We start from the raw sequence: 16,570 nt of genomic DNA, 5'->3' as shown, positions 1-16,570 counted from the left end.
TACCGTGTACCCCCGCTGGAATGACCTTCCTTAATCTGAACATTTTTAACCTGAAGCCCGTTGGTATTAATGGGTTCACATTAGAAACTGATCAAGCGTCATACACAATTGACGGTTAAGATGACCGGGCAAATTGAAAAAAAAAGCAAAAAAACTTAATACGTTTCCTCTTGCTCAGCAGCTTTGGCAATATAGCTCATATGCAACTTATTTCTCTCCAGCACTCAAAATAGACCATTTTAGTTGATACTGTCGAGCCAATTCCCTCTTCTACAATCTGGATGTTCAGAATTCGTGCATATTTGACATGTTTTCAAAACGTTTGTTTTCGTCAAATCGAAGCAACAAGGACATAGGGTGCGTGCCTTGCGCATATGTGAAAGTAAATAGAGGTACAGCCATCCGGGGTGAGATTGTGCCACGGGGGTGAGATTGTGCCAAAAACCAAAAATGTTTATTTGTGAAAATTTATTATATCTATAGAAACTGGTGACCTAAATTCAAAATGATGATGAACATAACATATTTATTCATAACTTAGAATGGAATACAGATATTAGCAAATTATTTAGCCTAAACAGGGTTTCAAAGTTCGCGATCAAAAATACGCGGAAAAAACGCTTGTAAAAAATGTCCCGCCTAAAACCAACCCAAACAAGAAATCGCATCAACTTGCTATCTTGATGTATAAAAACTAATCATTTATAATGTATTGAAAGGTTATTATGCATTGGATAAGTTTAGACTACGAAAATAATATTTTTCGAAACTTTGTACTTTTCGAGCTTCACGGGGGTGAGATTGTGCCAAGCCATAATGATCGATCCAATTTGTGGATTTCACATACACAACGAAAATACGTCAGTATACACCAACACACTCACATTCTTTATTATTGAGCACAATATTTTGACAGATTAGATTGCATCATCCATTTTGGAGCAAACAGCATCATAGGTCTGCTAAATAATTTAAACTAATTTTTACTTTTTCTCTGGAAATTTCAGATACTTTGAATAAACACTCTAATATAAGACGAATATATTATACTGTGTATAAACTACAAGTTTTAAGGAGGGGGAGGGGGGTGGGATAGGCCACATGTTCTGCGGCCGCGGGTTCTCGAACGAAGTAATGGTTACTTTTGTTAAATTATCAAGTAGGTATGCCCCCTTAGGATACACCCCTTCATATGTCTCCCACTTGTTAACCCTAGAAACGCTACTGGCTATATAAAGGCTGTCCATTGACTACGAACTCCTTTGTAGTTATTTCAGACCTATCCGGGTTATTTTCGTTCATACTTTTTGTATGATGCGTTGTTTTTGGCCGACCCCCTACCCCTAGTTGTCCACTTAGTTCATGGACGGCCCCATGTGAACTACTTTATACTGATATTTATGTGTATTGTTTATAAACATGCAAATGTTCACTGTTTAGGGTTTTAGCCTAACTTTATGTTTTTGGCACAATGTCACCCCCTAGAAGTGGTGAGAGTGTGCCAAAGTGCATGCACTTCCAGTAAAATTAGGTTTCATTGTAACTAAACCATCTCTACGGTAGTTGTTAATTGAACAATTTAGTATATATTGACAGGTTTGAAATCAACTTAGTTCCTAAATTGTGTGTATACTGAGCTAAAGAACAAAAATATATGCTTTTTTGGCACAATCTCGCCCCGGATGACGGTACCAAATATTCAAATTAAATAATAAAAATAAATTCGCCTGAACGAGGTGTTTTTCATATTAGCGGGGGTTGAGTGTATTTGATTTTGGCGTCTGGCGTAGATTGTCTCCACCGTCCCAACGTAATGATGTCATCTGCGATGGTTTGGAGTAGGTTACTCATTTCTCTCGCTTCTATGCGTAGTTAGGCGTAGTAAGAAATCCTGTTTTCAGGAGCTATGCCGCGATGCGGATTCGAAACCCTGGGGTGGTGCATGAAAAAAATGACGGGTGCAACCACTCCGCAGGAAACCTGTCCCCCAAAAGCTGAAAGTCATCGTGGAAGGGCTCTTCCCGCAACACGATCCAGTTTGGTGGCCTCCGACCCCGTACGGTCAATCGAATGATGTTCTCATTCCGGTCACGAATTGCCAGGGGTTTAAAAACGAAAAAAGCGTCCGGTCCTGACGGGATTCCACACAAGGCACTCAAAGCGGCGATTCAAGCATATCCCTATATGTTTACAGAGTCGCCTAGAGGTATGCGAATTTCCAGACAAATGGAAAGTCCAAAGATCGGTACTGCTGCCGAAGCCGGGGAAACCACCTGGCGATCCCTTATCGTAGAGGCCAATTTGCCTATTGGACACGTTTGGCAAATTGCTAGAGCGGGTAATCGTAAACAGGCTGACGCCTGTGGTGGAGACTGATGTCGGGCTGGCAAGCACGCAGTTTGCCTTCCGTAAGGGGAAGTCCACTGTAGACGCCATAAAGTTCGTGGTAGCACCTAGGCTTTGCTTTGCTTTTTTATACAGTAGAGTGAAGGTGAAGTCCTGTATAGCCGAACAGGCCTCTATGCCCGGACACTGGCGATTTCTCAAAAACAAAAAAATGATATGTATCGCCAAATTTTCATTTGCTTTGTACCTATACATTTAAATATTCTCACTTATTAATTGGTTGGGTTTACCTAACACTTGGTTGAAACTATTCTGAATCCTCCCAAAGCGTAACTAGCCAACCAGTCGTTTTTGCGACTATGGATTCATCTAACTTGACTCACTGTGGCACAGAATTGAATTTTGAGACGTTATCGATCATAGCAAAGCATAGTATCATAAGTAACATACGCGATTCGAAACATCTCTCAAGTAATAAATTTCAACCTGGCCGTGGCTGTATTTTCTATCGCTCACCTTCATTCTTAAAAAATCATACCCACCGAAAGTCACCGAGCCGAAAGGCAAACGACATCGACTCTGGTTGGTGTTGCGTAAAAATATGTACATATTGAATCACATTTATGCGGTGATTATGCTAACTCGTTGTGCATTATTCGCATATCAACAGGAGAAAATCATCACAAGACGCTGGTTTGCTTCATTGCAGTACCATGTACATGCTCAGTTTCTCCTCTGCTCTACATAGGTGGTAAATAGACCTGAAGCATCACCAGCGTTAGGAGAAAACTGAAAATCTATTAGGGTTGAAAATGTTTAGCTAAAGAATAAATTTGAATATGCTCTTGGATAGAAATCTACTCATCGTTTAATGTTCGGATATGCTTGAGATTACATTCAATTCGTTATTTTGCAATTCCGGGAAAAATCACCTTATAATTCACTAAAACCGCGACACCGTTCGTGATTAGATAACCTTTACTGGCACCGCGATGGTAGGGAGATCGTCACTTTCCGGACCGCGGCGTTGGTTGCTAGAGCAAAGTTTTGCAGCGTTGATTTACCGCACACACATTTGCCAAATGATACAGCGGTATGGCCGATTGGTACATACATACTAATGGATCGCAACCACCACTGATCAGCTGATTATTTTCTGTAATAGAATAAACGCCCTTAACGTACTTCTATTAGAAGATTGGACTCCGCCCCACTGGTATTTCCGTACTATCATCACATGCGCCGTTCGTCGTAATAATACAACGAATTATGCGTAATGTGACACTTACGAGTTGAGCCGATGATAAGGCATATTCTATGTAGCAATAAACCGACAATAAATAGTGGTCATTTTCGCTCATTACCAGATTTAGATTAACATGCTAATCTCCATCGGAAGACTCTGTTTTAAACTTCGGTGAGCACTAGCAGAGTGGTAGTTTTCACAGTACATAATTATATTTACGGTATTAAGGTACGGTATTTACAGTAATTAAGTTTACGGCATTGTAGAACTTCTCATTTGCAACTTCATTTAAAACTTTAAAATCAGCATACTTCAACACATACTGATGTGTCATATTGTACTGGTTCTCTACAAGTTATAAACGAAAATCTAATCTACCTCTACCCAATAATGTCTTGTTAGGTCTAGTCTAGCTTGTCTAGAGTAAAAAAACTTCTTTTCTATTATCAAATATTGCGGTTTTCGACCAAGTGCTGAAATTAATGTATATTACAGTGGATTGTCATCAACTTGGTGATATTGACAAGCGTATTATTTAGTTTGTATATTTTGAAAACGGACTAACTGATGATTAATATTTGCTACAATTTGTACAATGTAGAAATTATATAAACATATTTATCAAATGATCTCTTCATCTAAGAAAGCTAACGACTGCAACTTAGAAACCTGTTCGGCATATGTTAACCTACAATCGAGTATCACTTCTCTGGAATGCAACATTGCGTTACTGTTCGGTTGAATAAATTATCACTTGCAACTGTTGCCATTGAACAAGCACGTTGCACGACACAATTTAGCGTGTATCATCTATTTGCATCGCGTCTGTTTTTTTGCAATGCGACACAGCACTGTTTGATGCGTTGCAATACCCTCCCCTATCACTATTTAAACCACCCCCGTCTTCCTCATTCTCACGATAGCCACGATGGGTGGTAAGCGATTAACGTTGACCTTCTGAAAACTCACTCCAATTTTTTGTCCGTTCGCGCCGTCCATAAATCAACTGATAGTGTTTTGGTTTCATCTCGCTCTCCTGTACCGCGTGTTGGCGAAAACCACATGCAATCGGAATCGGTTTAATTTGTTCATTATTCGTTACAATGTTATTGCTCTTGCTCTTGCCACTCGTGGAAATCCGGAGAGCTCTCTCGAGAGTTTTACTTTGTCTGTCGTGCAGTGCTGCAGGTTGGAGGGACGCGTTGAATATTTTGTACTATTTTAGCTGAGCAAAGTTAAGTAAATAAGTTGCTATTTTTTCAGACAGTTTGGATTGAAATATGAATTACTTTACATATTTTCAATGTTCTTCCTGCATGTGTGCACACATGTGGTTTAGAGAACATGCTTTTTTTCAAAATGACTGGTTTTTGCATGGACGATGGAATTGGCGCAACTGTCTCGTCTATTTGTATGTGCTTATACTAAACACTTTTGATATACAGTTTACATTGCTGCTGGATCAGTTATGAGTAAAATGATTTTTTTTTAAATTAAATTGGATATGAAATGATTAAAACTAGTGGATCAAACAATTTAATTGTTAATGGCAGCATTTTTAAAAATAGGGCAAAAACTACCGACAAGATTCAGTTGTCGTGAAATTCAACTCAATACTATGCTTTAATTGAACGCTAGGACTGTTTAAGGGTTTATATAGAGTTGAAATTTTTAAAAAATCTACTTCCTTTTTTTCAGATTCATAGTATACCTATATTTCAGTATGCTCAATACAAATTTTATGTCAATCCAACAAATATTCATGAAGTTACAATATGTTGAAATGCAATTGAAAGTTACTGAAACATATATAGAACTTTATACTTTAATCTGTCAAAGTGTTTTCTCTAAAAATGTATGTAACCTCTTAAGGTACTGATCGACACAGGAATATTGATGTTGATCAAATATTAATAAAATATAGAAAAAGTGATGGAGCAAATCCGACCTATTACTTTTGGGTATGTACTTTTTTCGCATTATACTAAAGTAAAGGTTGAACTTAAAAAAATTTGGACTCACAAAAATGCTGCTATTTATTTATTATCCATGTTAATATTTGCGAAATTTCATATTATTATAAATTATATTGAATCACTCATTTGTTATCAGGATAATTGTATCCAACTCTGTTTTATTCTCCTAATTTCTATCATTCCACACACGCATGTTTGACCGCATACAAGGCATCAAAGACAAGTAAAAAAGAAAAAAAAACACCGATGGTGGTACGACGTTCGGCACCAGACTGCCTGTTTCTATCGCACTGACCGAGTAGATAACAGTCTATAATATTGAAACAATTTTGTATAACAAACAATAAAATACGACGAAAAATGCAACAGAAATAACATGAAAACACGATGAAAAGGCGACAAAAACATGCCGTAATAGGGACAACAAAGAAAAAGACGACATAAAAAGGCCAAAAATATCGACTGAAGTTTTTTGGAGCGTCTTAGTAGAATACGAAACCTGAAATTAAATTAAAAAGAAAACTTTCCGATTAAATTCTACTATGTATTCTTGACAGATACGTATACGAACTTAGTTCGAGAACAGACACTGATGAAGCCTGCAAGTCGTAGGCAAAATACGTATCTGTCAAGAATAAATAAACATAGTAGAATTTAATTAGAAAGTTTTCTTTTTAATTTAATTTCAGGCCAAAAATATGCTCAAAAGCGCCGGAAAAATGCGACAGAGAAACGAAGAAAAAACAGCAGCAAGACAACATTTTCGTCAACGGAGAGTGACACTAAAATGGCAAGCAATAACGAAAAATGGCGCATCGACGACAAAAGATGATGATTAGATAGCAATAAGACGAAAAGAAAATGATAACAAGACACCAAAACAGCAACAAAAAACAACAAAAATGACAAAAAGTTGCGGAAAAATGCGACAAAAATACCAAAAACAAAAAACGACAAATAAGGCGATAAAAAATGCTCAATAGCCATGAATAGACGATAAAGATACGATAAAAACATGACAAAACACATGAGAAAATTTCAAAAATACGACAGAGAGGTGGCAAAAAGATTACGAAAAACGCCAAAGGAGCAACAGTAAAGCTCCAATTAAAAATGAGTGAAGAAAAGGCGATGAAGAGATGATAAAAAGAAAGCAAAACAGATCTTGTCCCACAAAAAAAAACTACAAATGACGGTAAAAAGACGCCATTAAGAGCAACTAGAATCGCTTAAAAAGACGGCATTGGTCTAACAAGCCAGTCGTCGCATGTTCGAATCTTCTGTAAGAGTTAATAAGATCAAAGCATTAGCCTAGGACAAATGCGAGTCCTGTACTAGCTGTTAGGGCTACGAAGTCTATCGAATAAAAACAGGTATCTTTTCGAAACCATTTTTGTATTATTTTTCTTTTCTATGTCATTATTTTTCCTCTCATTGATTTTTATATAATTTTGTGCTATTTTCCTTTAATTTTTCTAGGCATTTTTGTATCTTTTCTGTGTCATTTTTCATTTTTATGTCAGTTATACTTAGTTAGTTTGTGTTCCATTTTCATTATTGCCCTGTTTTGCGCTGTTTTCATGTTACATTTGGTATTATTTTGTATCATTTTTGAATCATCTTTACGTTATTTTAGTATCATTTTCCGTGTCCATGTCATTTTTGGACTAATTGTACCCTTTGGAATCTTTTTTGTGTCTGTTTATTTTTCTGTTGTTTCATTTTGTGTTATTTATGTATCATTTTTGAATCGTTTTAGTGTGATTTTCGTATAATTTTCAAACAATTTTTATCAATTCTGTACCATTAGTATTCTTTGGGTAATTTTTTTGCTTTGGTCTTTTGCCTTTTTTGTTTTATTATTGCATTGTATGGATTGTAAAAACTTTTGTATTATTTTACTGTATTTTTTGAATCTTCCCGGGCCAACATAAAACAAAATTGACATCTAAATAGAAAATGACACAAAATTTTCTATTAAGCTGTCAATTTTGTTTTATGTCTTGTGCCTTTTTGTGTTTATTATAATTTTTCTGTTTCATTGTTTCACTGTTTTAGTTTTGTATTATTTTTTTAAATATTTTCTGTCATTATTGAATCACATTTGGTCATTTTCTTGTTATTATTATATCATTTTAAGTCTATTTTTATCATTTAAATGCAATTTTAATTTTTTTGGCGTCATTTTTGGATCTTGTCTTGGTTCTTTATCGTTATAATGTTATTTTTGTTGTATTTGTCGTAATCATTTTTTGTAATTTTTTATCATTTTTGTTTTCTTTTTGAAACATTTTTCTGTTATTTTTGAATCATATATATGTCACTTTTTATTTCGTTGTCTCCTCATTTGTATGTCACTTACGTATTAATTTTTTATTTTTGTGTATTTTTTGAGTCAGTGCTATGATGTTTTCGTGTTATTTAATGTAGCTCGCATGTAATTTTGCTAAAGTTTTTTCCATGAGCGTTTCGATAGAGTCCGTAGATTGGAGAAGATGACATTTTCCCTTTTAAACCCAACACTTATTTGTTATTTTGACAGATATGTATTTTGTCTCCAACTCTGATAAAGTAATCAAGCTCGACAGAGGCGAATGCCAAAATAGGCAAAGTCTCTATAAAAAATCAAGCACGTAGCAGGCACATCTCTAAACTCTCTGTTTTTTATTAGTTTAGGTCCAAAAACCGTATATAAAATTCTTAGATCCTTCGATCCAAACTGTATTCTAATTTTGAAAAATGATGTTCGTAGGTTTTACAAAAAGCTAGTTATCAGGCATAAACAGAATGTGGGGTACGAGTCCTAGAGTAGGACTCCTAGTATGCCCCAGCCCCAAGACAAGCCGAGGGCTGTAATACCCAGGTAATACCTATTCATCGCATCGTGGGTATGCTTGTTAGAATTGCTAATTGAGGTTTTCTCCAGCTCGTTTACCAATTCGCTTATCAAGTTACCGAAAGCAGTCTGCAGCGACTCCTTCCACTGATAACCAGTGAATGCTCAGCTGTGTCTTCCTCGTTAGTTTCCATTCGAATAGCTTGGCCAGCAGGAAACGAATCTTAGGACACTTTTGAGACGACGTGCCTACAGGTCGTAATGGAGAGAATTTTGCTGCTGTATCGGACTGCTCTGACAATTTTGCTCTACCTGATTATAATTTCTGAATGAGATAATATTTCCTTTATTTCTTTATTCTCTTCTACCATTCCTTTCATTTATTGGAAAGACTAACGTAAGAAAAATAAACAGAAAAATATTTTAGTTTACAAACAACAATACGATCGCGTTTATTTTGGTCTGGCTGTCATTAGCCTTGACACAGAGCGATAAAAATACAATTGAATTTGTATATTGATAAGTAGTAACAATGCACTTGGAATCTATTTGTAAGTAGGGAACATTATGGATTCTCTTTGATTCTTATTCATATCTCAGAAAACACCACCGCTGATAATGACTTGATACTTATCAACAATGAAATCGGTCGTGCATTATTGTGCCAAACAAATGAAGGTAACTTCTTTGGACGGCATAATTTTGACATAATCGACAGAACGGTTTTCATAATGATAATGATAAACAAAACGTTCCACAATCGTAAGTAACCGTTTAGCAGCGCAACATATAGAACTAGTTTACTATGGGATTCCAGCAACACTGTACCGACTTTAGAACATTTTCCGCGTGAGAACGTTGATCCCCCTGTGCAGCGTGGAGCAACGCGTCTAAGAACGCGCTCTCTTCTTCTCTCAATGTTTCCTTTCGAGATAATCCAGACGGTGGGGTTGAATATTTGGATGCTGTGGCCTTCCACGGGTACAGCAAAGGAAATAGCGCGCCTATCTCGTATTGCTAAAATGTTGCAAAACAGCGAGGGTAACGTTCAGTTCACGCTGTGAATTTGCTCGGTTACGACGTGCTTTTCACCAAGTTGCTTCGTGGAAACTGTTTCGGTGAGGTTGTATTCTTGAAAGTCTAGTTGGAAACCGGTGCTCTGGCTGTGAGTGAGTTCTTGACTTGATCACTGGCTGCCACAGGCTAATCGGTATGATAAGTGAGCGTTAAGCAGACGCGTGTTGCAAAACCAATTGAATCTGTCCTAAACGAAACGAACAGGAAAATCGTAATTTCAAATTGTTCGCGTATACTTGAGTGTTTTGATTTGATATAAACCGCCTCTTGATGTATGGTGGAACGTTAGGTGATTTGCGGAAAACAGGAATGCAGCTTTATCCTCTTTATTAACTCGCTCGAATTCGACGCATTTTCTGATTGACGTGATCGTCAGAGTTTCGGTTCTACGTTCGTTAGAGTGTTGTTGGCTCAGTGTCAGTTAGTATTTGGCGAGCTGCACGTGGGAGTGAGGCTTCCATCAGGATTTTCCAAAATACAGACAAGTGGCAGAGAACGGCACACGGTTGAATATTCGAGTATTTCTAGCTCTGCCAGTAACAAATGAAATGATTTGTGCGATTGCTGGAGTGGAAAAGTGAGTTTGGGCGAATTGGATGCCTTCGGCCGTGACGGCTATAAATTGGTGATATCTGCTTGGGGTTACGGTGAAAAAGTGATTACGACTTGACGTGATTTGGTCGCTGCAGAACGAGGAAGCAATTTGCAATTCTTGTCGAAGGAACACTTTGTGGTTCAGTTTCGTCTACTAATAGAGGTAACGTGATAGATTTTGATATTTTAAAGTTTACAGCGATAATAAATTTTAATTTTGATAAATTATTGCGATTTTGTTGATTAGAAAAATATGTATTTTCAATGACGGCAAGCCTTTTTCTTCCTACGACATGCATTACCTCCAACTCCTTCAGAGTTTGTGAAAATTAGATTGAGTTACTGAGAATTTTAAGTAGTTTATAAACCATGTTTATCTATCTTTCTAAGTAATAATAGAGATCCAAGTGTTTCTAATTTTGTTTTTATTGAAAGGTACTTAAGAAAATTAATAAAAGTTGCCTTCAACTTCTATCTATTCTACATTCTATGCTTTTGTTAAAAGGCTGGCAGAGAAAAGACGAAGAGACATTTCCCACGAGAGTTTGTTTTATTTGTTTAGATCAACCTCACGCTTTTGTGTTGACTTTTTAATGAAATCAGACAATTGAATAATATTTTATAACGGCAGCCTTTTAAATAGACGAACGAAATGGTAGAAGAAAGCAATGAAACATTGTGGTAATTTATAGTATTCCCAGATCTGCATAAGATATGAATGGGAAAGAGCGAAAAATTAGCTCAGGGGAGGGCCATTGAGGCAGAACTCACCAGGTTCATAGTTCGTTTCTTTTCACCAATGACGTTCCTCTGATCTATTTTTCCGCTGTTTCCCCTCTACGTATTATCCCTCTTTTTGGATACTATAAAAAACATGTTTCATTATTTTCTTCTATCACCTCCTTAGTCTGTTTAAAACCATCATTATAAAAAATATTATTGAGAATTACCCCGAATTGGTTACATACTTCTTCCATGAAATATTCTTTAAGCCTTATATATAGCTAAGTAAATTTCTATAAATTCCGTAAAATTTAATATTTTTACAGTTTCCTGCGCTTCTAACCGGTCGCCAAAGAAATTTCTTAGAAATGTGGGTGGTCAAATTACTTTACTAATCGTTTTCGCAATTTTTCACATGATGCCTCCACTACCGAGTACATTTTTGAGTATTTAAATTGTAGCATACCCTTAGGGTAGTGTTAACTTTAAAACAGTTAAAACGGTTAGTATTTCAGCTGTAGTTAGGTTTAGATTTAGGACTGTTTTAGCCGGAGATAATTTAGCTACCGGATGATGATTGTGCAAGTCTTGGATCAATTCAACTAACTGTCGTTTCTTCATAGCTTGTGTCCTTACGCAAAAAGCATTTTCAAAGGCGCCTGCGATATCAAGATATGCACATTATGCTGTTTCTCTCGATAAAAATGATTTTTCAGTCTCAATCACAAGCATGTTCAGCACTGTGATTGTAGATTTGTCATCATGGTAGGCTAATTGATATTCAGATAATGGACTTCTATAATAATAAAATTGGTGGACAAGACACAAACACGTATCACTCTTACAACATTTAAAGATAAAAACAATATTAACAAAAATTATTTTTACCTACGAGTCGACCGGTTTCAGGCATTCTATGCCTATCATCAGGACGATGCCGATGTCCAACCCATCGGCTGGACATCGGCATCGTCCTGATGATAGGCATAGAATGCCTGAAACCGGTCGACTCGTAGGTAAAAATAATTTTTGTTAATATTGTTTTTATCTTTAAATGTTGTAAGAGTGATACGTGTTTGTGTCTTGTCCACCAATTTTATTATTGTGGTGCTCTTACGGTGGCGCGAAAGCAAGAAAAAGTGAATGGACTTCTAGTCACGCATTGTATTCTTACTTAATGTATTCTTATGATACGGATGATAAGCTAATTGGTTATGCTTTTGGGAGTGTTTTAAAACATAGATTAGAGATATGATTAGCTGTGTACACCCAATTCTTTTTTATACGGGGGATGCGTCCCGTGTAAAAAAAACCGTGCAAAAATAAACCGTGTTATTTCGAGAAACCGTGTAAAAAAATCCGTGTTATTTCGAGAAACCGTGCAAAAAAAGTCGTGCAAAAAAATCCGTACAAAAAAAGAATTGGGTGTATATGCTGTAGAGATATGATTATACTTGTAAAATTGAAAAGTTTTTACAGAAATAGCTTCGAAGTGAATAATAAAAATGCATAGGGTAATTGATCTTGAATGGACCTATTTAGCGCTTTTTAACACCACCACTCGCACTCCTGCTCAATTTACTCGTCATTTATAAATAATATGTGGTGATGTTACTATTTGTTGGAAAGTACCACCTTTTTTCTACATTATCAGTACTTTAAAAATGTATAATTGATGAAACTTTTATTAAATATATCGTTTTTTGCCAAAGCCTTTTTTTGATCTTGAATGGACCCAACATGATCTTGAATTGGACCTATTTTTGATTTTGAAATGGACCTAAATTAGGATTGTCATAGTTTCTTCCATGTAAATGAACAAAATAATAACAAAGATTTTTTTTAATAGTACAACTATACTACTGTTATTTATTAATAGGACACAACGTTGAACAGCTTTTACCTTTCTTATACTCTGTTAGAAAGGTATGAAAGTCGGTTGAAAAATTTGAAATCGGTCACAGTCACCGAGGGTCTTGTTTTTATGTCAGCCCAACAATTGAACAATGTTTCAGTGACTTGATATGCGTTGTGTATGTATCTGTGTGTGACATTTGTATATTGGGAATTTATTATTACCTGTTGTTCAGATATGGTTGAAACGATTTCCACGTCATAAAAAAATTATGTCGCCTATTAGTTTCAAAAATTTAAACCATTCATTAAAAATATGTGATATAACTTGTTTTAAACGTAGTTTATCAAGTACAGCTGGGTTCGAGTTTTTATTTAGTGACTACATATTTCGAAAGGTCAGACTTTTACTGACGTAGGACTACGTCTTACTGCAAAGCATCTAAAGGTTTGCGACAGCCCCTGTTGAACATTTTAAATATAAAACCGTTGCAATCGTGAAAAATTCGTTAATTAGTGGTAATTATTCAATTTTTGACACATTTATATGCAATTTTTTCAGTTGAAAAATGGTCTAGATTTTGCCACGGTTTCGATTTTGGCAACATAGGCGACACGCATTTGTCGTCAAATTCGAAATCATACTGTAAATGGTGCTTGAAAAAATTAGACTTGGTAATTCTACTAGGTTTAAAGGTAAGCTTAGATACCAGGTTTTAATTTTAAATGATAGTCGATGAAGAACTGTACCAGATAGAAAATAGGAAGATTCAAAAATGAATATTTTAGATCTCAGAGTCACTCAATTTCGGTGGACAAGGAAGTATTAATTTTGTTACAAGTCAGAGGGAAGAGGTGCTAAAAGAAAACTTTACATTCCCCAAGAAAAAAATCAGAGGGGTTGTGTATAAGATACGACCACGGATGACGTAGTACAACGTTAGTCCGGTTGCATGATTTTGAATATTTTACTAAACTGATTTTTAATCTATCTGTCAATCGACCAAAAGGTGATGTGAAGTCAACCTGCTTACTTATCGGCGGCCTTTGCAAAATATTTTTTAAGTTTTTGTCACCCCCCCCCCCTTTGGAAATTGGCTTGAAAAATCGGGGGGCTAAAAAAAATTTGTAGGATATGAGTATAAAATCAATTGTCCGTGGGCTCTACAGCCTGAAAAACTCGAAAAATGAGTGTACTTAACACTTCTAGCACGAAACAGAAATGGAAATTCGAATTCGGAGTTTCCGAATTCCATTTTATACTAATATTTGCAATTTTGTTTTCATAAGGGAACCTCTTCCCCTTGCCCCTACGGCTCCTTGAAGATAGTCGTTCAAAAAAACCATGAATTGCGTTTACCATGGATTGGCGCTGGGGGGCTTATCCGAATTGAAAAATTCCAAAACGACATGAAAGAACATTAAATTATCCCGTGTTTGATCCATCCTTTTTTAGAATTCGAACACATAACAAAATGGCGGACATTGAAACATAAAAGTATGGTTTTTAAGCGAAAAAATTGACTCTAAACATTTCTAAAAAATTCAAAAATTACACTATCAAGAAAAGGATGGGTCAAACGCTAGATAATTTTGTTGGCTTTCAAACAAAAAAAGAATCATAAGAATTGCTTGAGCCGTTCTTGAAATACTTATGGTACCGACTTTCAAAACCTGGTTTTGAGAAAAACGACGTTGAAGTTTTTACTCGTTGTTTAATCGCTCCAGACATGCGCGGTACAAATAGCTGTAACTTTGTCAATATTTGGAATTCATGCAAACGACTTCAAGCACATATGGTCAAAATGTTAATCTTTCGAAATAATCAATAAAAAAATTTAGGTTTTAAAAAATTGAAAAGGTACTATGCCCCCTTAACAGAAGGCAGTTAGTATCCATCTTATCTTTTGATCCATCTTATCTTTTAATCAATGATGGTTAAAATTTTTGTACAATATTGAGAATAAATTAAGTTTATATTGTTTTAAGCATAAAATGACATATGTTAGCTAACTAATTAGGAAGACTTTTTAGTTTCAAAACTAGAGGCTACAATGTACAAACACTATGAAGCAACTACGAAAAAGGATGAGTGATAGTTAGTTTTATCAATATAATTAAGTTTTTATTTAGGCTATAAATCAAGCCTACTTTCAATATCCCGCGCTTATAGATTAATTATAAACGGAGATACTATAGTGACAACAAGCAGTTTTATGGAATATACAACGGCGTATTCGTTAGTGGTAGGCAATGATAGCTACCGCCAGTGATGTCTCGGAGCGCAAAACTAGGTCCATTCTAAAATCAATACTAGGTCCATTCAAGATCAAAAAAGGGGGTTAACATTTTTAAGGAATTTGAAGATTTTACTGGTTTTACTGAACTTTTAAATACCTAAATTGAAATTACACATATTTTAGCATCATTTTAAGAGTATTGTTTTATTTCAAACCAGAAGGGTTCCGGGTAGTAACAGTTTGAAAATACTCTATGGTGACTGCCAAAACGCTGAAAAACAGCTACTTTTAAATACGCGGCAATAAAGTGGTTTTGGCTATAATTTTAATTTAATTTTAGTATATTTACGTTCAGAAATGATTAAAGATAAACATAAAAGCTAATTACATCACAAAGACTTGATAATTATATCCTAAAATTCTTATTTAAAAATAGGTCCATTCAAGATCAGAATTCGACTAGGTCCATTTCAAAATCATTTACCCTAACCCAAACTGATTTTTTTCAATATTCTTTCCGTCTCTTCCATATTTTGAACACGTTTTTTTCTTCGAATTTAGGATGCACATTTACGGCATGAACAAACAGCTCTCGACAAGCTCTAAGGAAAATTTACATACCAGATTCCGGGAATGACACGGACACCCCCCATGTTTAGAATCTATTAAAAAAATTCAAAGAAGAAAAAGAACAGCAACTTAGATTGTCTGTAGCTTTTGTTATTCCAGCGACAACGTAAATCTTTACGGGTGTAATGGCTAAATGGCTTTTTTGACTGATTCAACCATTAAATGTTATCACAAAAACATTATATTTAGTCAATGACTAGTATCTAGGCAGTTCTTTAAAAAATCATATATACCACTTATTAAATATTGCTGGCTTCTCTACAGTTGAAAGGCAAATTATGCGCACGGCTATGCATCAGGCTCGTATATTGTATGGATTTCTATTGCCGAACATGAATAATCCAGAATTTACAACATTGTACGTTTACCATCCGGGTGTCGTTTACCTTACACGATAGAGTTTTATTCCCAAATGGTTATCACATTATTCCCATTATGTTTTGGCATGTACCCCCAATATATTCTACTTTACATAGTACTGTTCTGTGGACCACCGCATCTGTAGTCGTCTTCTTTAACACCAGTCAGCGGAACCAACATTGGCAACATCATCATCATCATCATCATCATCATCACCATTATCATCATCCGAAGGTGTAGAAATGTTGCTGGTAAGATTTGTTCCTGTTCCTGTTCCATACAGAATTTTCCACTTTTTCATGGAATGGAACAATCAACACCGACAAATTGACTGCGATTAAGTAACCCGATCAGCTTGATGGAATACACCAAAATAAATTTATGATTTCAGCAGAGATAAAGGCTCTACTTTTATTGCTTACTGGGTGTCTCCATAAAAATATTCTGCAGGTGTACATTATCGCCACAAGGTTTCATTATTTCAACACGAAACGGCTAGATCAAGCATTTTTGTAGTTTGCAGATGTTTTAGTCATCTTACAATGTTATTAATTAACAGTCATCGTTTATCTGCCGATACTATTTAGTCAAGTAAATTCCCTTTTATTACTTGTTTTGTACATTCAAATACTCGGGTTTTCGTTTTCACAAACTGCAAACGCAGAGAAGACTGACTACAGGAGATGAA

The 16,570-nt window shown here is 35.6% G+C and overlaps 1 protein-coding gene across 2 annotated transcripts in view; it reads left to right on the top strand.

The window, feature by feature from the left end:
- Positions 1-16,570, top strand: part of LOC128742183 (organic cation transporter protein) — a 71,575-nt gene that overhangs the window by 3,167 nt on the left and 51,838 nt on the right. Inside the window, exon 1 of one of the 2 annotated variants that reach the window (XM_053838444.1) lies at positions 9,865-10,238. The exons of the other annotated variant lie outside the window; for it this stretch is intronic. The gene's annotated coding sequence lies outside the window, so the exon portion shown is untranslated. Of the gene's footprint in view, positions 1-9,864; positions 10,239-16,570 lie in introns of those variants that run through there. 2 annotated transcript variants of the gene reach the window in all.

The sequence above is a fragment of the Sabethes cyaneus genome, chromosome 3, assembly GCF_943734655.1.
Source record: "Sabethes cyaneus chromosome 3, idSabCyanKW18_F2, whole genome shotgun sequence".
Lineage (NCBI taxonomy): Eukaryota > Metazoa > Arthropoda > Insecta > Diptera > Culicidae > Sabethes > Sabethes cyaneus.
Note: the sequence above shows the minus strand (reverse complement) of the source record. Positions and strands in the feature narration are given on the sequence as shown.